Below are 17,399 nucleotides of genomic sequence, written 5' to 3' on the forward strand. Positions count from 1 at the left end.
TTATAGCCAAGAATACAGTGGAAGTCAGTGGATGGAAAATTACTAAGAGGGAAGACACATCAAAGGTAAAGAGGATTCTGGGTAAACTTAATTGACAGATTTTTTTTGCTGAAGGCAAGCCAGGGTGATATGAAATTGTGGGTAGGGGATAAGGAATTTGTTTGGATATTAATGATGAGGGATTTTCCCTAAACTGATTTAGCAGAATTCTTGCTAAAACTGGGTTCTTGAAGACAAGGAACAAAGGTCAGGTCTAATGGAAAAATATTCAGAGCATCCTAACTAGAGTTTGGTCTAGGATTGACAGTCTCCAATGAAACTGGTGAAAAATATTAAAAACAAAAACAACAACAACAACAACAACAGAACACTCAAAGCCTCTGGAAATGGTTCTAAGAGTAAATAGCAAATGAAGAAATATGTATCAATAAAATCTATTAAAACTCAGTAAGTGAGGCACCTGGGTGGCTCAGGCAGTTGCGTGTTGGACTCTTGGTTTCGGCTCAGGTCATGGGATCAAGCCCATGTCAGGCTTCACACTGAGCCTAGAGCCTGCTTGGGATTCTCTCTCTCTACCTCTGCCCCTTTCCCCCACTTGCAAGCTCGCTCTCTCTCTCTCTCTCTCTAATAAAAAGAAAATAATAAGAATAAAATTAAGAATAAGAAAGGAAAGAAAAACTCAGTAAGAAAGAAGAGTCAGTAGAATGTGTGTCCATCCCCTTTATCCCTCGGTAATGTGCAGATACTACTCCAGACTGCTGTAGCCAAGAATACAGGACTCTGTCTCTCTCTCCCCAGTTCCCAGTGTGCTTTCTTCCTATAAGGAATACTACTTCAGTATTTGTCATCCTATTCTCTGCTGCCTGTTGCTGAGGCTAAGTCCCAGGCAAGTCAGGTTAAGAGGCGGGGTCTCGTTTTTTACCCAACCCCAACTCTTGAAATGAAAGCTCTACCTTGGGTGTGGCATGCTGAGAATACTGTGATTACAACTGCCTTTCTCCAGCTCAGGAGATGGTGATTCCATGCCAGAAGAGGCAAGCTGAGAGGAGCCGACCTTCCACTAAGTGCTGAGGTCTTAGAGGGGAATGTGACTCCAAGAGAAGCTTGCCACTGTCTCTACCTCCAGCCTTTATCTTAGGTACCTTTATCCTATCTCCAAAGTCCTCGTTGACAGATTTTGACTGGGGAAAGAAACAGCCACAGAACAGGACACCTAATCATTTCTCAAAGGAACTGACTTCATTTGTAGCAAAGCTTTAAAAAGTTTTAACCTCTGGAATCTCTCAAAAACAGAGGAGGTTATGTTAAAAGGAAATTGGGAAGGAGATCAATCAATCTATGGAAGATGCAGCCTAGAATGTTGGCCTGCCAGTTTGTAGAAGAATATCATGTTTTGTTTTGTAAACAAAAAGTAAAATGGCAAACATAAATCCAACCATATTAACAATTATATTAAAAGTGAATAGACTTATAATTCCAATCAGAAGGTACAGACTGTCAGACTAAATATAATAAACCAACTACATCTTATCTACAGAAAACACACTTTACATTTACAGACACAAATATATTGTAAGTAAAACAAAACAAAGCAAAATCATGTATCTTGCAAGTAGGAACCACTGGAAAACTGGAGCAGCTATATTAAAATCAGACAAATTAAATTTGTAAAACAAATAAAATTACTATTAGAGCTTAAGAGGGATATTTTACAATGATAAGAGAGTCAGTGCATCAGAAGAGTATTAAAATATATAGATATTATGCACCTAGTAAAAGAATACCAAAGTACATGAAGCAAAAATTGACAGGTAAATGGAGAAACAGCTCAACAATAATAGTTGGAGACTTTACTATCCCACTTGCAATAATAGAACAATTAGACAAAATATCAGTAAATGTTTGAAAAAATAGTATAAACCAGCTAGACCCAAAAGATTTGTTTAGAATACTTCATCCAGCAGTACCAGTATATGTACAGATGTCAGGTGCACATGGAACATTCTCCAGGATATACTATATTTTCAATAAAACAAAGCTCAATAAATTGCACAGGATTAAAATCTTACAAAAATTGTTCTCCAAATATAATGGAATGAAATTAGAAATCAATGGCAGGAAAATATTTGAGTTACTCATAAATATTTAAAAATTAACAATATAAATAACTGTTCAGGCATACAAAAAAGAAATCAAATACTTTGAGATGAATAAAATAAAGATGAAACATACAAAATCTTATGGGATGCAGCTAAAAAATGCTTGAAAGCAAATTTATGGTTGTAATTGCCATTATTAAGAAAGAAGAATTAAAATAACCTATCTCCCTCCATAAGATATTGGGGGAAAAAAGAGAAAACTAAGTCAAAATTAATTAAAAGGAAGTAAATAATAAAAATTAAGGCAGAATTAATGAAACACAGAATTTAAAAAAAAAATAGAGAAAAATAAATAAAACCAAAAACTGGATCTTCGCGAAGATCAAACAAAATCGATAAATCCTTTTTTTAATGTTTACTTATTTATTTTCGAGAGAGAGAAAGAATGTGAGCGAGGGGCAGAAAGAGAGAATCCCAAGCAGGCTCTGCACTGTCAGCAAAGAGCCCAACATCAGACTCGACCTCATGAACCTTGAGATTGTGACCGGAGCCAAAATCAAGAGTCAGATGCTTAATCGACTGAACCACGCAGGCACCCCAAAACTGACAAATCTTTAGCTAGATTGACCATGAAAAAAGACAGAAACTCAAATTAGTAGTATCAGAAATATCAACAGATAAAAAAAAGTGACAAATGGTGACAAAACCATCAACACAGTAGGCATAGAAGGGAACTTCTCAACCTGATCAAGAGCATCTATAAAAAAAAAAAAAAAAACCCACAGGTAACATCATAATTACTAGTGAAAGCCATAATACATTTCTGTAAGAACAAGAATTAAGTCAAGGATATCCACTCTCAACACTTCTATATTAACATTGTATTGGGGATTTTATCCAGAGAAATTAAGCAATAAAGAGAAATAAAAGCCAGCCTGATTGGAAAGAAAAAAATAAATAAAAGGACCCTTATTCACAGATGACATTATTTTAAATATAGATAACCCTAAGAAATTCACTGAAGTCTAAATTCATTAAGTAAGATTGCAGGATATAAGATCAATGTACAAAAATCAATTGTATTTCTATATACTCATAATTAAATAATCCAAAAAATAAAGCCAAGAAACAATTCCTTTCACAATATCATAAAAATTGAACACTATAAAATAAGTTTAACAAAAAAAAATGTAAAACATATCTTGAAAAGTAACAAAAAAAGTGCAAACATACCCTGTAAAGTATATAACATTGTTTAAAGAAATTAGATATAAATAAATGGAAAATATCCAATGATTATGCGTGAAAACACTTAAATTTTTTAAATGGACATGTTCCCAAAATTATACACAGGTTCAGTGTAATTTCTGTGAAAATTCCAGCTGACTTCTTTGTAGAAATTAATGATGTGATTTAAAAGTCATATGGAATTGGGGCACCTGGGTGGTTCAGTTGGTTAAGCATCCAACTTCGGCTCAGGTCATGATATCACAGTTTGTGGGTTCAAACCCTGCATTGGGCTCCTTGCTGACAGCTCAGAGCCTGGAGCCTGCCATGGATTCTGTGTCTCCCTCTCTCTTTGCCCTTTCCCTACTCACACTGTCTCTGTCTCGCTCAAAAATAAATAAACTTAAAAATAAAAATAAAAATAAAAATAAAAATAAAAATAAAAATAAAAATAAAAGTCATTTGGGATTTTAAAGGATGCAGAAACCCAAAATGATCCTGAAAAAAATGAACAAAATAGGATTTGCACTTTCTAATTTCAAAACTTATTGAAACAATAGTAATGAAGAACATGGACTGCTGGCACAAGGATAGACATATAGACCAAAGAGAATACATAAATAAATCAATACATCAAGTGTCAACTGATTTTTTGACAAGAGTGCCAAGACCAGTGGGGGGAAAAATAGTGTTTCACTAAATGCTGCTTAGATAACTGGATATCCAAATGAAAACAAACAAGCACACAAAAACATTGTGCCTTCCTTTACACCTAGTACAAAAAATAATCAAAATGGATCAGATCTAAACTTAAGAACTAAAACTATAACTCCTCAGAAGAAAATATAAAGGTAAATAAATCTTTGTAAACTTGAAGTTAGCATAGGATTCTTAGATATGAGACCCAAAGCACAAGCAGTAGAAGAATAGTTAGATAAAGTCGATTACATCAAAGTTAGAAACTTTTGTGCTGCATAGAGCACCATAAGAAAGTGAAAAAACAATCCACAGATTAGGAGAAATTACTTGAAAACCATATATTTGATAAGAGACTTGTATTTAGAATATATGAAAAACTCTTACAATTCAACAGCAACAAAAACAATTGTTTTAAAATGGGCAATGGATCTGAATAGACATTCCTCCAAGGAATATGTATACAAAAGGTCAATAAGCAACTTAAAAAGTCCTTGATACCACTAGTCATCCGGGAAATGCAAATTAAAACCTGAACCTGATACTACTTCATACACACTAGGATGACTACAATAAAAAATGTCAGATAAGAAGTGTTGACAAGGATGTGGAGAAATCAGAAACACATAGGCTACTAGGAGGAGTGTAAAATGGCAGAGCTGCTTTGGAAAGCAGTCTGGCATTTCCTCAAATGATGAAATGTAGAATTACCATATGACTCAGTGATTCTACCCTTAATATATACCCAAGAGACATGAAAACATATTATCACACAAAACTTTTACCTAAATGTTTATAGAATCATTACTCAAAATAGCCAAAAGGTGGAAACATCCCAAATGTCCATCAAAAGACAAATGGATTTCAAAAAAATTGCAGTATATCTATGTAATGGATTATTACTCTGCAATAAAAATACATGTTACAACAAGGATAAAACGTGAAAACATGCTAAGTGAAAAAAGCCTGTCACAAATGACTACTTTAACTATGATTCCATTCATATGAAAGCACAGAATAGGGAAATCTAAGACACAGAAAGTAAATTGATGAGGGCTTAAGGCTGGGGAGTTAGGAGTGGGGGTGGGGGAAAGGGCAGGGGATGTGATAGCTAAATGATACAAGATTTCTTTTGGGGTTGATGAAAATGTTCTATGACTGTGGTGATAGAGCAGATATAGTGCAGAGTCTAAAAAGCATTGAATTGTATACTTTAAATGGATAAATTGAATGATATGTGAATTATATGTCAATAAAGCAGTTATTTATTAGAAAGGGGCTATGAGCCAAGAGCAGTGAGTGGCCTTCAACAGGTGGGGAAGAAGGAAGGGATTCTCCACTAGAACCACCAGAGACTTAAACCAACTCTACCAACAATTTGATTTCAGGCAAGTGAGACCCATTTTGGACTTCCAACCTACAGAACTATAAGGTAACAAATTTGTGTTGTTTCAAGCCAGTAAGTTTGTGGCCTAAACAAGCAGCAACAACAAAAAAACTCTATCTAGCCTTTCTGATACAATTGTAGCCAGTTAGTTGACAAAGTTTCTAATAGATTCACATACAATGGATTCTTTTGATAGAAATTTTTTATTAAAATAAGAAAAAAAAATGGTGGTCAGGCAAATGCTCTATAAGAGTCATTTTAAAATAATATAAAGAATATAAGTAATGGGTAAAAGTATTTGCATCACATGATGTATCAAACTTAAAATTGTTTAATAGGTATCATTGATTTTTATAGCATAAATAAAATCAATAGATAATGCATTTAATGCATTCTTTTTATTTCTTATTGATTTTACCAAAGTAATTTTGGTAAATTCTCTTTAAAAATTTATTTAAAAAATGTTTTGGGTAGTTATTATGTTTATCTAAGTTGTAAACTCTAAGGATCATTTTCTTTTCTATTACCAATTAATTAAAAATTAAAAGACAAAACTATATTAAGACCATTCTCTTTCCTTTTTACATGAAACTTTCTTTAAAATACTACCATATTATATGGCTAGTAATAAAGTTAGAAGCATTTAGCTAATCTTCTGGCTTTCACCAAATAAAGATAAATATTAAAAAATTAAATCCTAAATTAAAATTTAAATATGTTTCTACATAACGCTTATTATAAATATTTTGCTCATCATAAAAAATTAACAATATAATGCTTCTAATTAAACAGCATCTATCCTATTCAATTTTTTATGTATTCTGTAACCTTTTACATGACAATAGTAAGAAATGGCTTAATTGCTTCTCAATTCTTGTTTAGGTGAAAACTTTGATACTTTACATTTTTCTGTGGAGAGGTTAGATCAGTCAACTTAGAAACTGCTATTTAAAAGTTGGTCCTGACCATTGAGTACAGGTTATAGTATGCTACTTTTTTGCATAGGATTTGAATATTTCTCTGAAAAGGATATACTGGCATTTTTTTTTATTAGTGAATAGTATTAACCAAAAACCCCAAGCAAACAAAAACAAAAAACAAAACAAAACAAAACAAAAAAACAAAAAACAAAACTACTTGAGCTAAATGTTTTAAGATATGTTTCAATATGAAAAAACTACTATTTATTTTGAAGGGTTTCTCAATATCATTTTAGGTTTTGATCTGCTATGTGCAAGTTAATTCCCAGATAGTGACTTTGAAAATGTTCCAAATGCATTTTTAAAGCAAAGTAATACAGGGCATCTGAGAAAAATTTATGATGTTTTAAAAAATGTTGATTTCTATACATGGAGACTAAAAGAATATTGAATATAGTGAATTTTCTTTGGTTTCCAATTAATGTTACTAAAAATGACATTTCTGAATAAGAGGCTATACCTATTATCTCCCTCGTTATTCACATAGTGGAATAGCTTGAGTGTGCAATCATTTTTATCCCTCTTGGTGGTAATTAAAGTCCACACTTCTTTCAGTCTATCTTCGTTTTCTTTAGCTCGAGTTAACATTGTGCCTGACAGGCTATATCAATAGCTGTTAAGCGGCTGTGTAAGCAATCCGCCATGGGCCTGAGATTCCCTGCAAGTTCTTGCTGACTCCACTAAGAATGTAAGCCCCTTGCCGCTCATTTGCTGGGCCATTTTTCAGTATTAGGCTTGCAACAAACAACCTTGAGGAATGAAGTTGTGCCTTCCTCTAGTAGAGAGCAGGGTTTTTCTACTCACTGTAAAATCAGAGACTGTTCCAATGCAGTGTTCCTTTCCTGTAGTTCAACCCATTGCCTGTAGAGGCATTCTTTATAGGCCATTTTAACCCCTGTGGAGCTTGGGAAAGAGGGGAATTGACACAAACTAATATGAAGTCCTGGCTGTTGTTTTTACCATGAGTAATAAAGTCCTTTGTCCCTGATTCAGGAGTCTTGTGTCTTCTGCCAGCACCCATGAAGCAGTCACAGGCTAGCTTAAGAACTTGTAAGTAGAATGAAATTCTAGACTATTCACAAGTCTTAATATTAAGAAGGAGTCTCAACACAGTGCTATGCTACTATAATACTGGGGACCAAAGCAAAGAATTATAAGTGGATGGAATTTAAGCTTCTAAAGGTAGATTTTCCAGGAATTTACCTTTGCTACCCTGACAATGTCTGCTGTCTGATGTTTGTCATTTCTACCCAGTTCTGTTACACTTTGAATTCTGGACCATGGAACCTCTGGGTAAACCAGAGACTTATTAAATTCCACTTTCTTGATACATGACTGTGATCCTCGTTTCTCAAGATTATTCATTATACTAATTCCCTTTACCTCATATAGAACTGACATGCCCAATTAAAAAAGAAAAAAAAGCCTTTATTAAAGGCTTATTAATAATTGTTACCCTTGCATAGACTGGAGATCTGTCTCACATTCTTGAATTACAAAGAAAATTATGGACAATACTGCTATTACCTTTTTTTTATTCAAAATGTTATGGGATCACTATTTATATTTTCTAAGATTTGTCATACTTTACATTTTTCTTTCCTCTTAATCTGTACCTCTCTACACCTTTATTCTGACTATGGTACATAATAAATGCCATGAATTATCTTTACACCATCAAGAAGTAATTTCCAAATAGCTCCTTGTCTCCTCCTCAGCTCATTTGCATGAAAATTATAAAAGATGCCCTTAAAATATGGAGCTAAATTCAGTCATAAAAGAAATATTTTCTGAGCTCTTAAATCCTTTATTAGAAAATGAGAATTGTATTTTATTCCTGAGAAGCTTCTAGTCAGTCCTTTGATAAAATCCAGACTGTCTTCTGAAAAGAAGTTATAGGTAGGAAGGAAAAAGCTAGATAATAGGTAGGTTGGAGGGAAGGTAGTAGGCAATTCTAGGGGAAAGCAAGAGTGTAGAAATATTAATAATAATAATAATAATAATAATATAATATGTTGCACTCTAAGTAATATAAGTTTGTAAAAAATACATTTTTTGTTTCAGTGACAAATACATACATAAGATATATATATGTATGTATTTGAATGATTTCTAGCCCCTCACAGGCACAATTAAATAACCACCCACCCACCCACATTCTGTTTGTTTCTTTATGTCAGAACTAGAGCTATCAGAATAAATAATAGTAGGAGTTAACATTTATTGAGATCTTACTAAGTGATTATATAACATATTGTTATATATATGATCATATATTACATGTATTACTGATATGTGTGTATGTATACTCAAAAGCCTAATATGAACATGAATTTCTACTAGTATTACCCTCACTATGAAGCTGATGAGATAGAATCGAGAGAAGCTGTGTCACTTTTTCATAGTCAATTTTATATACTTTATGTACTTGGTCATTTTTCTCATATGTGTGGTTTGCAACAGGTGCTAGATGGTACAGTGTTTTTGTCCATTTGTAGATGGAGTTCCAACATGTATTGGAAGGTGTAACATGAATCTCAGAAGCAAAGGCTTGTCTAGGCAAATGGACTTCTTCCTTTATCATAGTTTGAAACTTCTATCCCAGAAATATGCCAACTTATTTGAATTCAATTATTCCATCACTCATCAACTTTTCGACTTAAAAAAGAAAACACCCTGATTATCAACTCTGTATTTTGATGCAAAAGTTAAAAAAAATTTTGATAACATGATTATTTACACATACAAATAAGCACATATGTTTACACATACATACAATATATTGCATTTAGAAAATATTATAAACAATCTTTTCTACAGTTACATAAGTAGGGTTGGATTCCTAAGTAAAGAGTAGTTTGCAAAGATGAATAATCTCCTTGATATAGTTTGCCTAAATTTATTAAGTTTATTAAATTCCTTATATACTGATATTTATTTCAATTTCAGTAATCCATTATGTTGCTTGAAAACTCATGTGTTTAGTGCATATGATGAATACTATATAACTGCTCTGTTTCAGAAAACTAAAAAAAGAAAGTAGTCAAGATTTGTACAGTTTCATGATGAAAGAATAGTGAAGATAATATTTAGTGAAACTAGGATTTGAATGCAGATTTGTCTTATATCCCAAAATATTTTAATTAAATAATAAAATAAAGTAATAACTTGAATTAATTATCTCTAAAAAATATCTTGTTTAATCTAAAGCTTATAACTTCAAAATATGAGCCCGAATATTATCTAAATAGCAAAACAAATAAAAGCCATGAGTGGAAACAAGTGCAATTGATTCATGCCAGAGTCCTAGGTGACATAAGATTTTTCTAATAAGGGCAAAGTCATTCTTAGTAATGCTCTCTCTGCACATTACCGAAGAATAAGGAAATGCAAACCTAATATTTTGGGGAGGTTTGGGTGCTTAGCATTATCTTTTTATTGTGGTATAATATACAAAATATAAAATTCATCACCTTAATAATTTTTTTCTTTTTTATTGTGATAAGAACATTCATAAAAATCTACCCTCTTAACAAATTTTTAAGTATAGGAACACAGTATTGTTAGGTCTAGGCACACTGTTGTACAGGACATCTTTAGAACTTACTCATCTTGCCTAACTGACACTTTGTACCCATTGAAATGCAAGTCCATGTTGTCTCCTTCCCCAAACAACCTCCATTTACACTTCAAGGAACTAGAAAAGGAAGAAACTAAGCCTAAATTAGACATTGGGAAGAAATAACAAATATTAGCACAGAAATAACTGAAATAGAACCTAGAAACACAATAGAAAAAGAAATCAACAAAACTTCAAAGTTGTGTTTTTGGAAAAGTCAACTAAACTGACAATCCTTTGGCTATACTAAGGAAAAAAAAAAAGAGAGAATACCATAAACAGAAATTTATTTATTCACAGTTCTAGAGACTGGAAGTCCACCATCATGATGCCAGCATGGCCAGGTTCAGGTATGTTCTCCTTTCAAAATGCAGACTGCTGACTTCTTGTGTCCTCACATGGTGGAAAGAGGAGAGAGTTCTGTAGGGTCTATTTTAAAAGGGCATTAATCCTACTCATGAGGGTTCCACCTTCATGACCTAAAAATCTTCCATTGGCTCACTTCCTAATACTATCACATTAGGGGTTAAGATTGTATCATATGAATTTGAAGGGAACACAAATATTCATTCCATAGCAACTGACTTCTTTGGTGATCTACCCCAGATCTTAGATATCATCTCTGTGTAGAAAACTCCCAACTTTATAGTATACATCTTTGAAATAGAAGCACACATAGTCAAATGATTCTCTGATATCTACATTCTAATATCTAATAAGATTCTCAAAATTATTTTGTGTTAAAAGAAATGCCTAATCTCTGCAACATTACTTCTAATTTGGGGTCTCCTATACCTTCGCTCATATTGGCAAATTGCAAAACCTACTTTTCCAATTTCTCAGAACAAAATTTGTGAGTCTTTCTTGATGCCTTTCATTCTCTCTCACCTTAATTCCAATCGACCAGAGAAGCCAGGTGGCACTTCTTTCACGTTATGACAGAATATGACAGCCATTCACCACCTTCACTGCTAGTACTGTGGTCCAAGTCACCAGCATCTCTTGCAGTGATTATTATAATCACTTCCCTAATTATCTCTCTGTTCCACACTTTATTTATTAAAATCTATTCTTACTGATAATAAATGAGAATAGTTTTAAAAGGAATCATATAATGGAGGTAATCGTAGTCCAGATTAAAAGTTTTATACTTTATTTGGTAAATTAGAAGTCATATGAGTCATATGAGCTTTATACTCTATTTAAAGAGACCACTCTGGTTATCATGAATGGAATATTTCTGGTTGAACAAATGTGGAAAGGAATATATGGCTATTGTCATTGTTAAATGGAGCGTGATTGTGTCTTGGACTGGTATGTAAATTTAAAAAAAATCAATAGAATTAAGTGGATTATAATTTGGGAAGAAGACAAAGATTTACTGATGACATTCATGTGGAATAAAGGAATGGGAATAATCAAAGTTTAATTAAATGGTGGGTAAATGACAGTAATTTCTAAAGAGACGGTGAAGACTGGAAGACAAATAGGTTTAGCAGCAGTGAATTAAGAATTCAGATTTGGAAGGGGACCTGGGTGGCTCAGCCGGTTAAGTGTCCAATTTTGGCTCAGGTCATGATCTTTTGGTCAGGTCTGCCTCAGGCTCTGTGCTGACAGCTGGACCCTGGAGCCTGCTTCGGATTCAGTGTCTCCTTCTCTCTCTGCCCGTCCCCTGTCCCCTGCTGGTGCTCTGTCTCTCTCTCTGAAAAGGCAAAAAAAAAAAACAAAAAAACAAAAAAACAAAAAAACAACATTAAAAAAAAGAATTCAGATTTGGAAATTTTAACTTGAGAACCCTATGAGTAAAACAAGTATATACATCAACCAGGCATTTTGTATCTCATGAGAGCAGTCAATTCTGAAGCTATAAATTTATATCAGAATATTTATAACCAGGTCTTAGAGCTTGGAAGAAACCCAATAAATATTACCCATCTTTACTTCCACAGTCCTAAGTATATTGACAAATAAAGCAGAAAATTTTCTGCTTTATTTTCATTATTATTGCTATTTTCATTTTTCCCTTTCATAAATTGTGATGGTCAAATTTAAAAAATATTTAAGGTATCAAGAGAAATATCATAAAAATATTTTTTCACCAGTTTTAGTGTTTATTCTAGGTTCTGAATGGCCAAGTCTTGCCATTCATAAAAAGTTGAAAGATAAATTTTTATTTAAAAACCAGAGTTGTTTTTAAATAAAAAATAAAATACTATTGACATCAGCTAAATATTTTTAAATGTCCAATCATAACTGATAGTCTCACTGAATTCACATTGAAAGAACTTTTAAAAGTTAACTTAGTTTTAAAAAGCCAGAATTTGTACATTTTCAATTAGATTTGGATATATCTAATGTAATAAGTACACTAAGAAAGATTATTTAAAGTTTGTTGGAAAGTTATTGAAATACTTAGCTTGTCAAATAATGAAAAAAATTAATCATCTTGACATAGGAAACATTTAACAAACAATATTCCAAAATTTAAAAATATTTGGGAATATAGGGACGCCTGGCTCAGTCAGTTAAGCGTCCAACTTCAGCTCAGGTCGTGATCTCGCGGTCCATGAGTTCGAGCCCCACATTGGGCTCTGTGCTGACAGCGCAGAGCCTGGAGCCTGTTTCAGATTCTGTGTCTCCCTCTCTCTCTGACCGTCCCCCATTCATGCTCTGTCTCTCTCTGTCTCAAAAATAAATAAACGTTAAAAAAAAATAAAAAAAATTTTAAAAATGTAGAAATATTTGGGAATATAGAGCAAAACAATAATTAAAAATTTTAAATCCTTTGAATCATAAACAGATATTAATATCTCAGTTTGCCAGTAGTCAAAAATATGCTTGTAATCAAGCCTGTCAAAGCTTGGTTCTATTGATAGGGACAAATAAACACTTGAAAATATTGAGAAATTAATTTGATATATATAACACACTTTAATATTTTCTATTATCTTCTCCATACATTTTTTTAAATTAAAAACTAAATAAATCTGAATAATCTCAAATTTAGAATTGCTTAGTGATACAAATTTCTTTCGTGTTTTATGGGCAGAGTAGATTTTGAAAATTAAACTGCTAGTAGAATAGGTTTTTATTTTTTATTTATTTTGTAATATTTATTTATCTTTTGTCACAAAATCAGACACTCAGATCAATGGAACAGAATAGAGAACCCAGAAATAGACCCAGAAATGTATGGACAACTAATCTTTGACAAAGCAGGAAAAAATATCCAATGGAATAAATACAGTCTCTTCAGCAAGTGGTGCTGGGAAAACTGGAAAACATGCAGAACAATGAACCTGGACCACTTTCTTACACCATACACAAAAATAAACTCAAAATGGATGAAAGACCTCAATGTAAGACAGGAAGCCATCAAAATCCTCGAGGAGGAAGCAGACAAAAACCTCTTTGATCTTGGGTGCAGCCAAGATGTGTACATATATATATATATATATATATATATATATATATATATTTTTTTTTTTTTTTTTTTTTTTTTTTTTTGAGAGAGAGAGAGAGAGAGACAGAGTGAGCAGGGGAGCAGCAGAAAGAGTGGGAGACACAGAATCTGAAGTAGATTCCAGGCTCTGTGCTGACAGCTGGAATGTGGGGCTCGTACCCATGAACCAGAGGATCATAACCTGAGCCAAAGTCAGACACTTAATTGACTGAGCCACCCAGGAACCCCTAGAGTTGGTTTTTAAATGATATCTTCAGTGAGAGTTACTGTTTTATGCCTTAGAGATTATTATAAAAGTTGAGAGCAAATTATTTCAAAAGGACAAGTGTTGTGTTATGCCCTTCTTTGAATTACATCCAAACACCAGATAAATTTTAGCATTCTTGGGATTGATAATTGGAAATTGAGTTTCTGTTCTTTATCACACTTTGCAGAGGAAATCCAGAAACTAACAAATTTGTTTCCATTGCCAGTGTGATATATGACATTTGGATAAAAATTAAAAAAAAAAATCACTCAGTGATAGTAGTAGGTAAAATAATAGTGTTTCACTGCATAAAGAACAATGATAAAATTTCATGTTCAAGTTTGTATTTGAACCAAAGGTGAGTTAATGATACTGTAGATAATTGTTCTCTCATGAATTCCATCAATTCTACATCTTTCTTCTTATAGTCCTGAAGTAAGAAAATATTAAAAATTCAATAGCTTTGAAAAAATAAATAATTAAAAAAGATTAAAATAGTGTGCTCTATCTTTTTTTTTTTTTTTTTCTGTTAAAAAATATTAAATGCTCTTTTTTTTTCCTTACTCACCAGCTAGGAAACAAAATGCTAAATCAAGTCTAAAACTGTTTAATACTAATCACACCATATTCTGTTAAACTCATCATTGCCACCACCATTTGGTACAATTAGTCATCCATATGTTACAGACTATTAGCTATATCTGATGTAGAAAAAAAAAAATAATAGTGGGCCTGCTGAAAAGTAATTGTCTAGAAAGACTCGGGACTTCTGTAGTGCATCTTTGATTAGGTAAAATTTATTTTTATATTTGTTCTCTAAGAATGTCTATTTATTCATTAAAAAGTTGTAAAAGAACAGATGATGCTTACATTAAGTGTATGCCCTGCTTGGATGTGCTTGTTGGTAAGAAGTAATTTATCTTCTTCCTCTTCATGTACTCTATACTACCTAGTGCAGTACCTTAAACACAATATTGTTCAACATATATGTATGAATTTAAAATAATCTCACATCATTTCCAAGTACCTATTGTGGTCATATGCTGTACCAATGCTTAATGTAATCCAGATACTATCTTAGTTGCAATGACTCACTTTCTCTTACATTATTTACTAACGTGAGAAAGTGAAATTAACAAGTATATTTAAAGTTTATACTGTCTGTTGGGCAGATTTATAGTTGTTTTGGGTTTTAGTAATTTCTTAATACTAAGCACCTAAGTGTTAAGTATTCTTTAATAAATTGCTAATTCATTCTGATGTTCTTTTTAGAGTTAAAAGAGGGAAAGTTTAATTTCCTGTTTTAACCTGTAATACAAGAAAATGATAAGCTTTATTTTTTAATGATACTGTAGTTCCTTTTATAACTCTAGATATGTTTAATGCTTTGTCTTATAGTTTTAGATGACATACATTGACCAATAAACAGATTAGGTAATGTCTTCTTTTGTTCTTAACAATTTGAAATAATTTAAAAATTTTGATGCCATAACTTTATAAAGTTAAAGATTTTTTTTTTGATGTTTACTTATTTATCTTTGAGAGAGAGCGCAAGTTGGGAGAGGCAGAAAGAGAGAGGGTGACACAGAATCTTAAGCAGGCTCCAGGCTCTGAGCTGTCAGCACAGAGCCCAGTGCGGGGCTTGAACCCATGAACTGTGAGATCATGACCTGAGCCCAAGTTGGATGCCCAACCAACTGAGTCACCCACGTGCCCTTAAAGTTAAAGACATTTTTAATTTATATTGATTTATTTTAACTTAAACTCTATGTTCAACACAATTTATGTTATTTTCTCTGGTGAGGTTACATTTACAGACTTCAAGGTAAGAGAAATGTCATTTCTAGCATAAAAAAAAATAGCCTGCCCTGTCAACAGAATGCCTGACTAAAGGCAAGATGTGGAGAACATCAATGCCTCTCTAGTCACATTGTGTAGTAGTTTTAGTTACAAAGGGAGCTAATTATCACTTCCCTACTTTAAGCAAGGAATAAATCTAAGCATTGTTAAAAATACATTACATTTGATTTTATTCAATAACTATGTTGTTTAATTATTACTATTATTATTTTTACTAGTTTTAAAAAGAAGGACAAGAGATTCTTTAAACTGCCCAGATATATGGCTAGCTTTTGCCAGAGCTTAGATTTGAAGTTCAGTCAGATTTCCCAAGCAGAGTCTTCAAGAACATAGTTTTATTCAATTCCTTCTTTAGGCCACACTGTAAATTGAATTGGAACGTCCTGCATGTGAGCACTGTGTTGAGTATTTTTGTTTGTTTCATTATTTAGCTGGCAGGCTGGTTCTTTTGGAAATGGCCAGACACCTGGTTGTTTTTAGAAATAACTAGACAAGAGCATTGAGAGAAATTTCCACACAGAAGGACACCACCTCCACTTGTCTTGTGCCATACTTAAAATTGCCACATTTATCATCGTTCCAAACTGTGTTTTCTCAGATTCGGTATGTCATTTGGCATCCATTAATCACAGGAACAAAATATCAGCTAAAGTGTTTACTGCTTTCCAGCCAGTTTGCCTGAAACTGGCCTTTCTTGTGCAGACCACTTCATCCAAGGCTTTTGCTCCCACCCACCTTCTTATCTGCTTCTTACATACCAAGTCAACATTTCCCCTGCCCTAAATCCCAGGGCCAGGTAAAAGGCAACAAGAAACCACCCCTACACCCAAAGCCCAGAGGAAATTATTCCAACCGGACCATAGTAAATTGTATACCCTGATCTGCCTTGCCTTTCTGTGGAAATCCCTATTAAGGCCCCATTTAGGCTTTCCCTTCACTCCTATCTACTGCCTCCTGACTCACATCTGGTTTTTTCCTACGTGGCCCCGCATGGTTATGGCATTCCCCCTTTTCTCAGGAAATGTAAATAATATATGCTTTCAAATGGCATTGGCCTTTCTACATTGGTACTCAGCCATAGCTTTAAAAATTAAAATCTGGACATAGAACAATCCTCCCATTAATTCGTAAACATATATGACACTTTGGCCTGTTACATGATTTTGCGTATGTATCTTTATAAGAATAAATAATACAGAGAGAATCTAATACTGAAAGAAGTATCTCTAACATAACTTCTACCTTTCACCCCAGAAAAGGTAGACTACTGAGAAATTTTAAGTTGGACACCTGAACTGGTAGACATTTATTACTTAATGTTGCTTACTATCATTATAAGAGTAGGAAATGTCTCTTTACTTCCAAGAATACATTTTGATTGGGACAAATTATATTTATCTCAGCTTGAAGACGAACAATTATGCCTGATATCAAACATTGGAAAGATTTTTTGTAAAGCTTAGATGAGAAATTACTTTTTCAAAAAGTAATTAATAGTTATCTCTGATAAAGTAAAAAAAGAAAAGAAAAGAAAAGAAAAGCAATCTCTTCCCACCAATCATCAATGGGCATGGATTAGGTTATAGCATGAACAAATTAGCAATAGTCATGTAATATTATGTTTCTGTAGTTCATTACAAAATAATTACATTTCATGCTGCATTTTCAAGTTTCAAGGTATTCTGTACCCAATTGTTCATCAGATATCCACACTACTCTTATCTCTATTATGAAGATCAATGAGACTACTTTAAAAAGTTGTCTTTGTCAAGTCCCTTGTAAATATTGTTAAAACAAGCAATAATACCAAAAACAAGCTAC

The sequence above is a fragment of the Panthera leo genome, chromosome B1 (assembly GCF_018350215.1).
Source record: "Panthera leo isolate Ple1 chromosome B1, P.leo_Ple1_pat1.1, whole genome shotgun sequence".
Taxonomy (NCBI): Eukaryota; Metazoa; Chordata; class Mammalia; order Carnivora; family Felidae; genus Panthera; species Panthera leo.